We start from the raw sequence: 16223 nt of genomic DNA on the forward strand, positions 1-16223 counted from the left end.
GAATTCATGAATCACTTCTAGAAGTTTTTTGGTGGAATCTTCTGGGTTTTCCATATACAGTATCATGTCATCTGTGAAGAGTGAAAGGTTGACCTCCTCCTGGCCGATTTGGATGCCTTTTATTTCTTTGTGTTGTCTGATTGCAGAGGCTAAGACTTCCAAAACTATGTTGAATAACAGTGGCGAGAGTGGACATCCCTGTCTTGTTCCTGACCTTAGGGGTAGAGCTCTCCATTTTTCCCCATTGAGGATGATATTAGCATTGGGTCGCTCGTATATGGCTTTTATCATCTTGAGGTATGATCCTTCTATCCCTACTTTCTTGAGGGATTTTATCAAGAAAGATGCTGTATTTTGTCAAATGCTTTCTTGGCATCTATTGAGAGGATCATATGATTCGTGTCCTTTCTTTTTATTGATGTGATGAATCACGTTAATTATTTTGTAGATATAGAACCAGCCCTGCATCCCAGGTATAAATCCCACTTGGTCGTGGTGAATAATTTTTTTAATGTATTGTTGGAGCCGGTTGGCTAAAATCTTGTTGAAGATTTTTGAATCCATGTTCATCAGGGAAAGTGGTCTATAGTTCTCCTTTTTAGTGGGGTCTCTGTCTGGTTTTGGAATCAAGGTAATGCTGGCTTCGTAGAAAGAGTTTGGAAGTTTTCCTTCCATTTCTATTTTTTGGAACAGTTTCAAGAGAATAGATGTTAACTCTTCCTTAAATGTTTGGTAGAATTCCCCCTGGAAAGACATCTGACCCTGGACTCTTGTTTTTTGGCAGAATTTTTATTACAATTCGATTTCCTTACTGGTTATGGGTCTGTTCAAATTTTCTATTTCTTCCTGTTTCAGTTTTGGTAGTGTATATGTTTCTAGGAATTTGTCCATTTCTTCCAGAATGCCCATTTTATTGACATATAATTGCTCATAATATTCTCTTATTATTGTTTTTATTTCGGTTGTGTTGGTTGTAATTTCTCTTGTTTCATTCTTGATTTACTTATTTGGGTCCTTTCCTTTTTCTTCTTGATCAAACTGGCTAGTGGTTTATCAATTTTGTTAATTCTTTTAAAGAACCAGCTTCTGGTTTCATTGATCTGTTCTACTGGTTATTTATTTTTTTTTTTTTGGTTTTGATAGCATTAATTTCTGCTCTAATCTTTATTATTTCCTGTCTTCTGCTGGTTGTGGGTTTTATTTCTGTTCCTTTTCCAGCTCCTTAAGGTGTAAGGTTAGGTTGTGTATCTGAGATCTTTCTCCCTTCTTTAGGAAGGCCTGGATTGCTACTTGTCTTTCCTCTTATGACTGCCTTTGCTGCGTCCCAGAGGTTTTGGGATGTGGTGTGATCATTTTCATTGACTTCCATATACTTTTTAATTTCTTCTTTAACTGCTTGGTTAGCCCATTCATTCTTTAGTAGGATGTTTTTCAGTCTCCAAGTATTTGTTACCTTTCCAAATTTTTTCTTGTGGTTGATTTCAAGTTTCATAGCATTGTGGTCTGAAAATATGCATGGTATGATCTCAACCTTTTTGTACTTACTTAGGGCTGATTTGTGTCCCAGTATATGGTCCAGTCTGGAAAACGTTCCATGTGCACTAGAGAAGAATGTATATTCTGCTGCTTTAGGATGACATGTTCTGAATATATCTGTTAAGTCCATCTGGTCCAGTGTGTCGTTCAAAGCCATTGTTTCCTTGTTGGGTTTTTTTTTTTAATTTTTTTCAACGTTTTTTATTTATTTTTGGGACAGAGAGAGACAGAGCATGAACGGGGGAGGGGCAGAGAGAGAGGGAGACACAGAATCGGAAGCAGGCTCCAGGCTCTGAGCCATCAGCCCAGAGCCCGACGCGGGGCTAGAATTCACGGACTGCAAGATCGTGACCTGGCTGAAGTCGGACGCTTAACCGACTGCGCCACCCAGGCGCCCCTCCTTGTTGGGTTTTTGATTAGATGATCTGTCCATTGTTGTGAGTGGGGTGTTGAAGTCTCCTACTATTATGGTATTACTATCCATGAGTTTCTTTATGTTTGTGATTAATTGATTTATATATTTGGGTGCTGCCACATTTGGCGCATAAATGTTTACAATCGTTAGGTCTTCTTGGTCTATAGACCCCTTGATTATGATATAATTCCCTTCTGCATCTCTTGATACGGTCTTTATTTTAAAGTCTAGATTCTCTGATATAAGTATGGCTACTCTGGCTTTCTTTTGTTGACCATTAGCATGATAGATGGTTCTCCATCCCCTTATTTTCAATCTGTAGGTGTCTTTAGGTCTAAAGTGGGTCTCTTGTAAACAGCATATAGATGGGTCTTCTTTTCTTATCCATTCTGTTACCCTATGTCTTTTGATTGGAGCATTGAGTCCATTGATGTTTAGAATGAGTACTGAAAGATATGAATTCATTGCCATTATGATGCTTGTAGAGTTGGAGTTTCTGGTGGTGTTCTCTGGACCCTCCTAATCTTTTGTTGCTTTTGGTATATACATATATATTTTTTTTCATCTTTTCTCCCCTAAAAGATTTCCCCTTAAAATTCCTTGCAGGGCTGGTTTAGCGGTCACAAAATCCTTTAATTTTTGTTTGTCTGGGAAACTTTTTATCTCTCCTTCTATTTTGAATGACAGTCTTGCTGGATAAAGAATTCTTGGCTGCATATTTTTCTGATTCAGCACACTGAATATATCCTGCCACTCCTTTCTGGCCTGCCAAGTTTCTGTGGGTAGGTCTGCTGCAAACCTGATTTCTCTTCCCTTGTAGGTTAGGGACTTTTTTTCCTTGCTGCTTTCATGATTCTTTCTTTGCCTGAGTATTTTGTGATTTTGACTATGATATGCCTTGTTGATGGTCAGTTTTTGTTGAATCTAATGGGAGTCCTCTGTGCTTTCTGGATTTTTATGTCTGTGTCTTTCTCCAGGTTAGGAAAGTTTTCTGCTATGATTTGCTCATATAACCCTTCTACCCCTATTTCTCTCTCTTCTTCCTCTGGGACCCCTATGATTCTGATGTTGTTCCTTTTTAATGAGTCACTGATTTATCTAATTCTTAAATCATGCTCTTTTGCCTCAATCTCCCTCTTTTTTTTCTGCTTCGTTATTCTCTATAAGTTTGTCCTCTGTATTGCTGATTCTCTGTTCTGCCTCATCCATCCTTGCCACCTCTGCATCCATCCATGATTGCAGCTCAGTTATAGTATTTTTAATTTCATTCTGGCTATTTTTTACTTCTTTTATATCTGCAGAAAGGGATTCTAATCTATTTTCGACTCCACCTAGTATTCTTATTATTGTGATTCTAAATTCTGGTTCAGACATCTTGCTTGTGTCTGTGTTGGTTAAATCCCTGGCTGTCATTTCCTCGTGTTCTTTCTTTTGGGGTGAATTCCTTTATTTTGTCATTTTGAAGGGAGAAAAGGAATTAGTGAGGTAGAAAAATTGAAATTAAAGAAATTAAAATTAAAAAAATATTAAAATTAAAAATTAAAAAGACACACACAAAAATCGAATAGATGATGCTAGATCCTAGGTCTGTTTTGGCCTGGGTGTAGAAGTGGTTTGACAGATTAGAGAAACAAACAAACAAACCAAAAAAAAAAACAAAAAAAGAAGGGGGAAGAGCAAAAAAAAAAGGAAATCGTTTGAGAATTTGAAAAAATGAATACACTAAAGTAGACTAATATACACAAAAGTAGAGAATATAGTAGAAAAAATTATGGAAAAAATACTTTAATAAAAATTAAAAAGAAATATGAATTTTTTTGTTTTTTGTATTTAAGAAAAAAGAAACGAAATGAAAAAGAGAAAAAAATTAAAAAATAAAAAACAAAAAAAAAGAAATCGTTTGAAAACGATTCAGTAGACTGAAATAAAATGATGGGAGTAAGATAAAATGTTTAAAAATTTACATAAAAGCAAAAAATATAGTAATAAAAATTAAATAAAAATATTTTTAAAACAAATTGAAAGTAAAAATGAAATTTTTCTGCATTCAAGAAAAAGAAGTGAAAAAGAGAAAAATGAAAAAGAAAAAAAAGGAAATTGTTTGAAAATTTGAAAAGGTGAGTACACTGAAATAGATTAAAATAAAATGATGGAAGTAAAGTAGAATTTGAAAAAAATTACACAAAAGTAAAAAATATAGTAATAAAAATTAAAGACAGATATTTTTAATAAAAATTGAAAATAAAAATGAGTTTTTTCTCTTTCTGTAGTCAAGGAAAAGAAAAGAATTGTAAAAGAGAAAAAGGAAAAAGAGAGGGAAAAAAATTTGAATAGATGCACCTGCTAACAGATTGAAGTAGGACTGAAATTGCTTCGTTTTCCCCTAGAGGTGAGTCCATGTAGCTCTGTATAGTCCATAAATTAAGCCAGCGGTGAGGTTTGTGTTCTTGAAGAGCGAAGTTGGCCCAGTTGGGCAGGGCTCGGTGTAACAGCTCCGCTCTCCACTAGATGGCGCTGCTAGCCTACTGGGGTGGATTGTTGCGGTGCTCGTCAGTGCGCATGCGCATGACGGTGAAAATTGGCGCCACCCAGCCTGTTCTCCTGGATCAGCAATGGTGCACCCGTCCTCCGTCTTCAGCTCTCATCCACTCCCCGCTTTTCCACTCTCCGTGACCAGGCCCCAGGCAGTACCTCTCTCCCGAGTTTTGCCTCAGATGCGGCTGTTTTCCCAGACCCCTTACTTCTGAAGGACTGCGGCTTTGACCCGCTCCGACCCTCTGCGGGAGGGTCTCACCGAGCAATGGCCAAATGTCGGCTGCACCCAGGAACTTCCGCTGGACCCTGCTATTGCCAGTGCCCCGAGACTGCGGCCAGGTGCCAGCCTGCCCCCAAAAAAGATCACAAGACAGTGTAGCCTCAGCGTTTCAGGGACCATGGAAAATCGCAACACACATCTGGCACCAGGCTTCACCCTCAACGACCTTGTTCCAGCACCAGGGAATGTGGCCGCCTTCCGGGGTCTGCTGGGACCAGGTGGCTTCAACAGTCTCTACCAAATGTCCTTCCAGCTGTGGAACCGCTTTTCCCCGTGTGGCCCGAGAACCTCCCGGACCCCTCTCTGTTCCTGGGGATTCACCTTTCCCACCAGAGCACCGCCAGGTATCGAGCTGCGGAGTTGCAGCCTTTGCGCTCTCCTTATTTACAGTCTTAATGGAATGTAAACCCTCTTGTTTCTCCTTTCTCCCTGTTTAGTTTAGTCCCTGCGGCTGTTTCCAATTTTCCACTTTGTCTCCAGCTGCTTTTGGGGAGGGGTGCTTTTCCCATATTCTCTGCACCCCCCCCCCCGCCCAGTCTCCATCCTCTCTCCGCCCTCAAAGGGGTTCCCTACCTTTCGGGGCGTCTTGCTCCCCAAGTTCAGCTCTTTGCGTCGCGTACCTGCTGAGTTCTGTGGTTCAGGTTGTGCAGACTGTTGTGTTAATCTTCCCATCAGTTTTCTAGGTGTGTAGGATGGTTTAGGGTTGGTCTGGCTGTATTTCATGGACGCGAGACACACAAAAAACTTCCATGCTGTTCCACAGTCGTGGCTCCTCCCCAACAATATTTTTTTTATAAATAACCAGACTTCTTAAAGTCCTAGAGTCTTCCTCTCTCATTTCAGAATGTCCTTGCTTTTTTATGGGCTGTACCAATATGCCAGCCTCTGGCAGAGATGATGCTGGAATATTGGGTGCACCAGCATGAGCGACATCAGACCCCTCACCTCTGCCCTTTCACGTGGAGACAGACACATTATGAGCACAGGTTGGTGGAGTAAGAGAGTATCAGCTCTCTGGATGAGGATTAAGAGGCAAACATCCCCATACTCTTTCTGCAACTCACATGGATTTAGGAAGACCTGAGTTAAGATCAAGAGTCACACTTAACTAATTGAGGCACCCAGGTGCCCAGCACTATCTTGATCATTGTGTCTTTGGATAAGTCTTCAAGTCGATCATGTGAGTTCTCCTACTTTGTCCTTTCTCAAATTTGTTTTGACAATTTTTTTGAAGTTCAGTCAGTGGCCATATTTTTATTAGAATCCCAATACCCGCTAAAGGGAATCTGGGCTCCTTGGAGAGATGGTTGATATTAAGTCTGGGGTAGGAAATACACAAGAGGAGCCTGGAGCATGTGTACTGCTAGAAAATAGGGGAGTGCTTAAACTAATGGGGGTGTGTCCAAGGGATCGAGGGACCAGGTGAACGAATTCCCAATGGCTAAAGCAACAGCAATTTAAGCAACAAAATAAATGAGGTACTCCTGGACTATAAACCAAAATATAAAATAAATATCCATCAGTCCATAATAACATAAAATAATTGATCAAAAATAAATGGGGGTAATGAGACAAACTTTTCATGCAGAAGAATTCCAAATATAATTCCAAGTATAGTTTTACTCCCGCTTCAAGGAGAAGGGCCTAACTCATCGGTCTGTAAGTATGCATTGCACATAATGATTTCCTTCCAAAAAATCATTATAGAATCATATGGAAGGGAAAACAAAGAATAACTTTACAACGGAACACCTGACAAATATTACCACACTGAACAAAGTTATCAACAGTGACAGGCCATATTCATAGCATGCACTCTTGATACAATGTGATAAAAGTGGCTCTGGACCTGTGTCGGCTTCCGCCCCAAACTTATGGCCCCAGTCTACTCATGAGAAAAATATTAGACTGAGGGATATTTTTTAAATACCCAGAAAGTCCTCCTCAAAACTATCAAGATCGTGGGGCGCCTGGGTGGCGCAGTCGGTTAAGCGTCCGACTTCAGCCAGGTCACGATCTCGCGGTCCGTGAGTTCGAGCCCGCGTCAGGCTCTGGGCTGATGGCTCAGAGCCTGGAGCCTGTTTCCGATTCTGTGTCTCCCTCTCTCTCTGCCCCACCCCCGTTCATACTCTGTCTCTCTCTGTCCCAAAAATAAATAAACGTTGAAAAAAAAAATTAAAAAACTATCAAGATCGTTAAGAACAAGGCAAATCTGTAACACCAAGGGGGAACTTAAGAAGACAGGGCAGCTAACTGGGATGTGGTAACCTGGATGGGATCCTGGAATAGAAAATCTGAGTAAATTATGCATTTTAAGTAATAAAAATATATTAGTTTTTGTTTCTTAATTATAACAAATATACAATACTAATATAGCATGTAAATATAGATTGCGTGCAGAGTATTTGGGCACTCTGTACTATCTTTACATTTTTTTCTGTACATTTAAAATGATTCTAAAAACAAAGTATTTTAAAAAGTAAAATCAGTATGTAAGTTTCTACCAAATAAAATCTTACCGGGTTTCTGATTTGGATTGACTTAAATCATAGATTAGTTTAGGGAGAAGTGAAGTTATAACCATATTGAGGCTTCCCATCTAGGAACATAGTATAGTTATCAATTTATTTATCTTCTTTTTTTTTAATGTTTTTAATGTTTATTTATTTTTGAGAGACAGAGACAGAGTGTGAGCAGGGAAGGGTCAGAGAGAGAGAGGGAGACACAGAGTCCAAAGCAGGCTCCAGGGCTATCAGCACAGAGCCTGATGCGGGGCTTGAACTTACGGCCCGAGAGATCATGACCTGAGCCAAAGTCAGACGCTTAACTGACTGAGCCACCCAGGTGCCTCTATTTGTCTTCTTTAATTTCTCTTATTGGTGTTTTATAATTTTCAGCATATAGATGGTACATATGTCTTGGTATATATGCACTTTACTTTATGTGATACCGTACCCAAACCAAAGTGAGTTTGCTCCTTGGTGAGTCACAGATAGAAACTACACCAAGTGAGTTGTCACACAAAGGAAAGTTTATTTGCAGCAAATAAGGACATCATGGGGAGTAACTAAAGTCGTGACACGCAAAGCAATGGAGAAAAGTTCCTTTTTTTTAGAGCTAGGATGAAAAAGAGGATCCACATCACCATATGTAGAGAAGGGCATGAGGTCACACATGCACCTTAAGGAAACAGGCCTCCACACACACTGTGTGTTATGTAAATAAGGCTTATGCTCCTCCTTGGGAGAAGATTTTAGTATTGTGAGGTACAGATATTATCAATCATTCTAGAGGTCACTCCATGGTCTGTCTGAGCAGGCGTGAGTCGGGTTACACTCAAACTGGTCCAGGTGATCTAGGCAGATGGAAGGTTTTGTCAAGACAGTCGCTATTGCTTGGGGGGTGGTATTGCTTTCCACCTGCCAGAGTTAAGAGAGAAACTGGAAAGAAGATTTGCCTAGGGGAAATGTGGGACAAAGGTCGGGGAGTATAAGCTGATGGGCAGTAAAGGTCAGATCTTGGGGTCTAGCATGTGACAATACTATTGTAAATGGTATTTTTGTTTATTTCAATTTCCAATAGCTTAATTTTAGCATATGGAAACAAACTGATTTTGCGTACTGTCCTTGATCTGAAACTGGACTAAACCCACTTATTAGTTTTAGGGGGATATGGGCAAAACTTTAAGGTTTTCTATGTTGGCAATTATGTCATTTTGCATTCCAAGCTGTATCCCTTTTTTATTTCTTGCTTTGAACTGAAATGGCCTCCCTTAGGATGGTGAAGAGGGGTGGTGAGTGCAGATATCTTTGCCTCATTACCAGTGTTAAGGGAAAGTACTTAATCTTTCACTGCTAAGTATAATATTACCTGGAGGGTTTGTTTTCTTAAATGTCATTATCATGTTGAGGAAAATCTCACTTATTCCTAGTTTATTGAGATGATGTATCATGAAATGATGGTGAATTTGTGGTGCTTTATCTGCATCTTCTAAGGTTATCCTGTAGTTTTCCTTCCTTAGCCTATCAATCAGGTAAATCACCCCAATTCGTTAATCTTGCATATGCAGAGTAAATCCGACTCCATCACGATGTATAATCTTTTCAATAAATTGCTCTATGAGAGTCAATGAACTATTTGTTAAGGATTTTTGCCTATGTTTTGTGCAGACAGGCTGTGGATTCTTGTCTATTGGGTTTCACTATCCAAGTAACACTGGCCTCACAGAATGAGTTGGAATATTTTCTAATTTTGTCTGTTTCCTGGAAGAGTTTTATTTTTCTTTTTAAATTTTATTTTTATTCCGTAAGTATTTCCTGGAATCCACCATTGAAGCCATCTGGGGTTCTCTCTGGAATGTTTTAACTACAAATTGAATAGCTCACTTTAGATATACAATGACATCCAGATTATCAAATTGTTCTTGAGTGTGTTTTGAAACATCAATTTTTTCAAGAAATCAATGTCTTTTAGGTTTTAGAATTTATTGGCAAAAACTTCTGCCTAATATTCCCCTATAATTGTCAGTGAATCCTTCAATGTCTGTAATAATGTCACTCTTTTATTCCTCGTATTGGTGATTTATGCCTGTTCTTTCTCTTGATCAGCCTGGCTATGGGTTTATCAATGTTTTGGGCCTTTTCAAAGCTTACTGTACGTTTGTTTTATTATTTCTTTTATTTCCGACTTCACTGATTCCTGCTCTTCATTTTATGACTTCTTCCCTTCACTTGATTTGGGTTTTATTTTCTTTTCTTATTCTAGGTTTTCAAGGCAGAGGTTGTAATTATTTATTTTTAATGTTTATTTATTCTTGAGAGACAGAGCATGAGCAGGGGAGGGGCAGAGAGAGAGGGAGACGCAGAATCCGAAGCAGGCTCCAGGCTCTGAGCTGTCAGCACAGAGCCTGATGCGGGGCCCAAACCTGCGAACCTCGAAATCAAGACCTGAGCCTAAGTGGGACGCTCAACCCACTGAACCACCCAGGTGCCCCATAGAAGTTGTGATTATATTTGCAGCAACGAGGATGGAACTGGAAGGTATTATGCTAAGTGAAATAAGTCAGTCAGAAAAAGATAGATATATGTTTTCACTTATATGTGGAACTTGAGGGACTTAACAGAAGACCATGGGGGAAGGGAAGGGGAAAAAAATAGTTAAAAACAGAGCAAAACCATGAAAGACTCTTAAATCCAGAGAACAAACTGAGGGTTGATGGGAGGGGCAGAGGAGAGAAAATGGGTGATGGGCATTGAGGAGGGCACTTGCTGGGATGAGCACTGAGTGTTGAATGCAAGGGATGAATCATGGGCATCTACCCCCAAAACCAAGAGCACACTGTATACACTATATATTAGCCAACTTGACAATAAATTATATTTTGAAAATAAAATAAAATCACCTCAGTAAAAATTAAAAGAAGTTGCAACTATTGATTGATTAGATAAATTACTTCAAATGTAAGCATTGAATGTTATACATTTCCCTGTAAATGTTGATTTCACTGCATCCCACATATTTTAATATCTTGTTGATTTCTTTTCATCCAATTCAAACTATTCAAAATTTTTCCTCTAAAACAAACAGAAAAGATATTGTTTAAATTTTCTTCATGATTTTGTCTGACCTATGCATTATTTCAAAAGGTACTGTTTAATTGTCAAACATTGTGAGACTTTTCAAATATTTTTCTGTTATTGGTTCTAGAATGAATCCACTGAGTGATCTCTAATCTGTGTGACTCCATTTTTTTTTAATTTGTTGAGACTACTATTAAGGACTAACCGTGGTTTAAAAGTATTTTAATGTTCTATGTGCTTTCAACAGAATGTGCATTCTTCTATTGTTGACTGGAGAAGTCCATAAATGCCATGCTGGTCAGTTTCGTAGATAACATTATCCAAGTCCTCACTATCCTTACTGGTTTTGTGAATGTAATTATTGAGTATTAAGAAAGGAGTCTTGGGGCGCCTAGGTGGCTCCGTCAGTTAAGCATCTGACTTTGGCTCTGGTCATGATCTCCTACTTCTTGAGTTTGCCCCACATAGGGCTCTGTGCTGACAGCTCAGAGCCAGGAGGCTTCTTTGGATTCTGTGTGTCCCTCTCTCCCTGCCCATCCTCTGCTCGAGCTCTGTCTCTCTCTCTCTCAAAAAAAAATAAAATAAAATAAAATAATAAACATTGAAAAATTTTTTAAAATAAATTTAATTTTTAATTATAGTTTCCAGCTATAATTGTAGATGTGTCTATTTTTCCTTTTAATTCTATCAAGGTTATATTTTGTTACTTAAAACTATTTCTAACACAGAGAAGGCATAAAAAGCCATATAACAAACACAGGTACTAACTTTAAAAACTTTAAACGTGGAATAGATACTGGTATTTTTCCATGTGCTTCAGATTCAGATTTAGTGGGAAGGTCCTTGAACGCCTTCCCAAGCCCATTTCCCTACTTCTATAGGGAAAACCTGCTCTTGAAGTTTATGTGTATCCTTTGTCTTCTTTTCCAAGATTGTTTTGACTACTGATGGTCATACAGATTCTGTATGTTACCTTAGAGAAGTTCCATGTGCACTTGAGAAAAATATGGATTCTGTTGTGGGTAGACTGTTGTCTACAAGACTCCTGGGTGTGTTTGATCGAAGTGTTTTTCAAGACTTCTGTTTTCTTTACTGATCTTCTGTCTGATTTCTCTGCAAGCCAAGTCTAGTAGTGAAGAACTCCCTTAAGTTTTGTTTGTATGGGGAAGTCTATCTCTCTGCCTCATTTCTCAGAGAGACAGGAAGATGGCAGCATAGGAGGATGCTGGTTTCACCATGCATCCTGCTGATCACTTAGATCCCACCTACACCTGCCTAAATAACCCAGAAAACCACCAGAAGACTAGCAGAACGGAGTCTCCGGAGCCAAGCGCAGACAAGAGGCCCACGGAAGAGGGTAGGAAGGGCGGAGAGGCAGTGTGCACTCCATGGACTGGTGGGAGGGAGCCGGGGCGGAGGGGCGGGCCACTGGCCAAGCAGAGCCCCCGAGTCTGGCTGGGAAAAGCTGAGGGGCCGGACAGAGTGTGTTCCGACAGCAAGCGCGACTTAGCATCTGGGAGGTCATAAGTTAACAGCTCTGCTCGGAAAGCAGGAAGGCTGGAGGACAAAGGGAGGTAGAGTTGCTGACCCCCCGGGGATGACAGAGCTGTTTGGCGGGGAACAAAGGTGCTCGCCAGCGCCATCTCCCTCTCCCATCCCCCAGCCAAAATCCCAAAGGGAACCAGTCCCTGCCAGGGAGCTTGCTTGCTCCGCGCAAACACCCAACGCTGTGCTTCTGCGGGGCCAACCCTCTGGCAGCGGGTCTGACTCCCTCCCGCTGCCACAGGGCCCCTCCTGAACCCTCCTGAAGTGGATCACCTAAGGAGAATTGAGCTAAGCCTGCCCCTCCTGCCCTTGTGCACCTTGCCTACCCACCCCAGCTAATACGCCAGATCCCCAGCACCACAAGCCTGGCAGTGTGCAAGTAGCCCAGATGGGCCACGCCACCCCACAGTGAATCCCGCCCCTAGGAGAGGGGAAGAGAAGGCACACACCAGTCTGACTGTGGCCCCAGCGGTGGGCTGGGGGCAGACATCAGGTCTGACTGCGACCCCACCCACCAACTCCAGTTATACACCACAGCACAGGGGAAGTGCCCTGCAGGTCCTCACCACGCCAGGGACTATCCAAAATGACCAAACGGAAGAATTCCCCTCAGAAGAATCTCCAGGAAATAACAACAGCTAATGAACTGATCAAAAAGGATTTAAATAATATAACAGAAAGTGAATTTAGAATAATAGTCATAAAATTAATCGCTGGGCTTGAAAACAGTATACAGGACAGCAGAGAATCTCTTGCTACAGAGATCAAGGGACTAAGGAACAGTCACGAGGAGCTGAAAAGCGCTTTAAACGAAATGCAAAACAAAATGGAAACGACGACAGCTCGGATTGAAGAGGCAGAGGAGAGAATAGGTGAACTAGAAGATAAAGTTATGGAAAAAGAGGAAGCTGAGAAAAAGAGAGATAAAAAAATCCAGGAGTATGAGGGGAAAATTAGAGAACTAACTGATACACTAAAAAGAGATAATATATGCATAATTGGTATCCCAGAGGAGGAAAAGAGAGGGAAAGGTGCTGAAGGGGTCCTTGAAGAAATTATAACTGAGAACTTCCCTGAACTGGGAAAGGAAAAAGGCATTGAAATCCAAGAGGCACAGAGAACTCCCTTCAGATGTAACTTGAATCGATCTTCTGCACAACATATCATAGTGAAACTGGCAAAATACAAGGATAAAGAAAAAATTCTGAAAGCAGCAAGGGGTAAACCTGCCCTCACATATAAAGGGAGACCTATAAGACTTGTGACCGATCTCTCTTTTGAAACTTGGCAGGCCAGAAAGGATTGTCACGAGATCTTTAATGTGCTGAACAGGAAAAATATGCAGCCGAGAATCCTTTATCCAGCAAGTCTGTCATTTAGAATAGAAGGAGAGATAAAGGTCTTTCCAAACAAACAAAAACTGAAGGAATTTGTCACCACTAAACCAGCCCTACAAGAGATCCTAAGGGGGATCCTGTGAGACAAAGTACCAGAGACATCACTATAAGCATAAATCATACAGACATCACAATGACTCTCTGTCTCATTTCTTTTTTTTTTTTTATTTTTTTAAGTTGATTTATTTACTTTGCTAGAGTGAGAGATCACAAGTGGGAGAGAGAGGATAAAGAGGGAGAGAGAGAGACTTCCAAGCAGACTTCACAGTGTCAGCACAGAGCCTGATATGGGGCTTGAACCCACAAACCTTGAGATCATGACCTGAGCAGATACCAAGAGACAGAGGCTTAACCTTTGTCTATGACAAAGGAAACATACAACAACAACCTCAAAAAGCCATGCACACATTCAGTGTAATCCCTATCGAATTTCTAATGGCATATTCACAAAGATAGAGAAGACAATCCTAAAATTTATTTGAAACAACAAAAGAACTTCAGTAGACAAAGCATTCCTGAGATGAAGAACAAAAGTGGAGGCATCCCAATTCCTGATTTTAAACTATACTACAAAGCAATAATCATCAAAATAGCATGGTACTGGCATAAAAATAGACTAATGGAACAGAATCAAGGGCCCCAAAACAAACCCATGCATATAGACCCTACTGATATTAACAAGTAAGCCAAGAAAACTCAGTGGAAAAAGGATAATCTCTTCAGTAAATGGTGTTGGGAAAACTGGACAAACATGCAGAACACTGAAACTGGACCCCTATCTTAAACTCAAAATTGACTCAAAATGAATTAAAGGCCAAAACATAAGACCTGAAACCATAAAACTGCATGGAGAAAACCTAGAGTAAAAGCTCCTGGCATTGGTCACGGTAATGACTTTTTTAGATAGGACACCAAAAGCACAAGAAACAAAGGTAAAAATAAATATGCTGGAATTCTAGTTCCCACTACCTGTATGACCTTATTTGGAAATAAGGTCTTTAGAGATGTAATCAAGTTAAAATGAGGTCATTAGGGAGGGGGCAAATCAAATATGATGAGTCTCCTTATAAGGAGGAGGACATGTGAAGAGTGACAGAGAAGAAGAATGCCCTGTGATGACAAGGGAAAGATGGGGTGACACAGAGACAAACCAAGAAACACCAAGGATCACCCACAACCACCAGAAGCTGGAAAGAGGCGAGGAAGAATTTATTCCAATGGAGTAAAATAGTCTCAAATGGAGCTTGGCCCTGCCACTGCAATTTTAAACTTCTCACCTCCACAACAATGAAAAACTAAATGCACGTTGTTCAAAGACACCCAGGTTGTGGTAGTTGTCATGGCAGCCCAAGGAATCACTACAACACCCTGTATACAGCACCCAGATTATTACACTCCATATTATCAGCACCTGAGAAATGCACCTTGGACATGGTTTCTTTCCAAGCATAACTCTGCACCATGGTAAAGACTAGTCATTCCCCCATTATTATTCTTCTTAGGAATAAATCCATACAGCAGGAATTTTGACCTCATTTTTTCTTTTTATATATTTTTTAAATATTTATTTATTTTTGAGAGAGAAATGGAGTGTGAGTGGGGGATGGGACAGATAGTGAGGGAGACACAGAATCGGAAGCAGGCTCCAGGCTCTGAGCTGTCAGCACAGAGCCAAATGCAGGGCTCGAACCTGTGAACCATGAGATCACAACCTGAGCTGAGGTTGGTTGCTTAACTGATGAAGCCACCCAGACGCCTCTGTCCTCATTTCTAATAACATAGATTAGATCTGCCTGGTGAGAAACATTATGAAAAAAAGTATAATTTTATAGGATGAACGATTTTATGTCTGGTTTCTTTGCTCAAACTTAGGTTTGTGATATTAATCCACAATGACATGGACAGATAGTTTAAATGAAAAAAATACCCTAAACATATGCTCAGCCTCACAAATACCAGGAAATTATAAATTGAAATGACACAAATAAACCTTTTTTTCAATTGGTGAAGATTTTATTGGGAAAACCAAGCAGATTGATAATACACTATGGTGGGGAAGTGGGGAAGCAGGAATTCTTGGACATTGCTGTCTGCAGATATAGACGTACAGCCTCTATTGAAATATGAAATGGTCTATTAAAATGTAATGTATACACACTTCGATGCTGAAAGTACACTGCTAGACATTTACCCTACATTTACCCTATATCTATCCATGATGGTAAATGAGACTGTATTAAGTGCTATTCATTCCACCATTGTGTAACAACTGTAAACTTTTAGGACAAACCTCAATATCCATTGGAAACAACACTGGTAAATAAAGTGTTGGCACATCCATTTGGCGTATCATTTGCTGCAGCTTACAAAAAGTGAGGCACCTTCTTATGTACTGATACGAAATAAACCATGTGACATATTTTTAAGCAAAAACATAAAGAAGCAATACAACAGTTTGTAGTTGTGTAACATTTGTTTCGCCGATAGCATGCCTTTGGTGGTACTTTTCTAGAATATCTCCAGAATACTATCAAAACTAGTTACATTTTTGCCTCTCAGATGGCAACTAGGTGCATAGGGGCCAAGATGGGGTGAGAGAATTTGTTCATCAGTTCGTACCTCTTATGTTTTCAACAATGTGAATGCATTAATCACCGATTTGAATCAAGATCTTTTATTTACTTTTTAAATGTAAAATCTTATACTCAATCAAGATGAATTTGTTTCATATTCTCTGATGACTTGGTTCTTGAAATTTCAAAAAAAATGTATTTTTAAATGTATAATTTTGCTATTCTTGTATCCTTACTGAGAGATGTTTGAAACATCACAATCCTACATAAATCATACATAATTGACTAATCTGAGTGAAAACCCTTTGTTTTTTCTGAATACCTGTTAAAGAATGGAAATGTTAAAACTTTGATCACAGTACT

General features: G+C 39.8%; 1 protein-coding gene across 4 annotated transcripts in view; it reads right to left on the reverse strand.

Moving 5' to 3' along the window:
* Positions 1 to 5440, reverse strand: part of LOC125171252 (C-type lectin domain family 7 member A-like) — a 35342-nt gene extending 29902 nt beyond the window's left edge. Inside the window, exon 1 of one of the 4 annotated variants that reach the window (XM_047868504.1) lies at positions 5387 to 5440. The gene's annotated coding sequence lies outside the window, so the exon portion shown is untranslated. Of the gene's footprint in view, positions 1 to 5339 lie in introns of all 4 variants that reach the window. The other 3 variants (XM_047868502.1, XM_047868508.1, XM_047868503.1) reach the window with 3 other exon arrangements.
* Between the last annotated feature and the right edge of the window lie 10783 nt (positions 5441 to 16223).

Source organism: Prionailurus viverrinus, chromosome B4, assembly GCF_022837055.1.
Source record: "Prionailurus viverrinus isolate Anna chromosome B4, UM_Priviv_1.0, whole genome shotgun sequence".
NCBI classification, from domain to species: domain Eukaryota; kingdom Metazoa; phylum Chordata; class Mammalia; order Carnivora; family Felidae; genus Prionailurus; species Prionailurus viverrinus.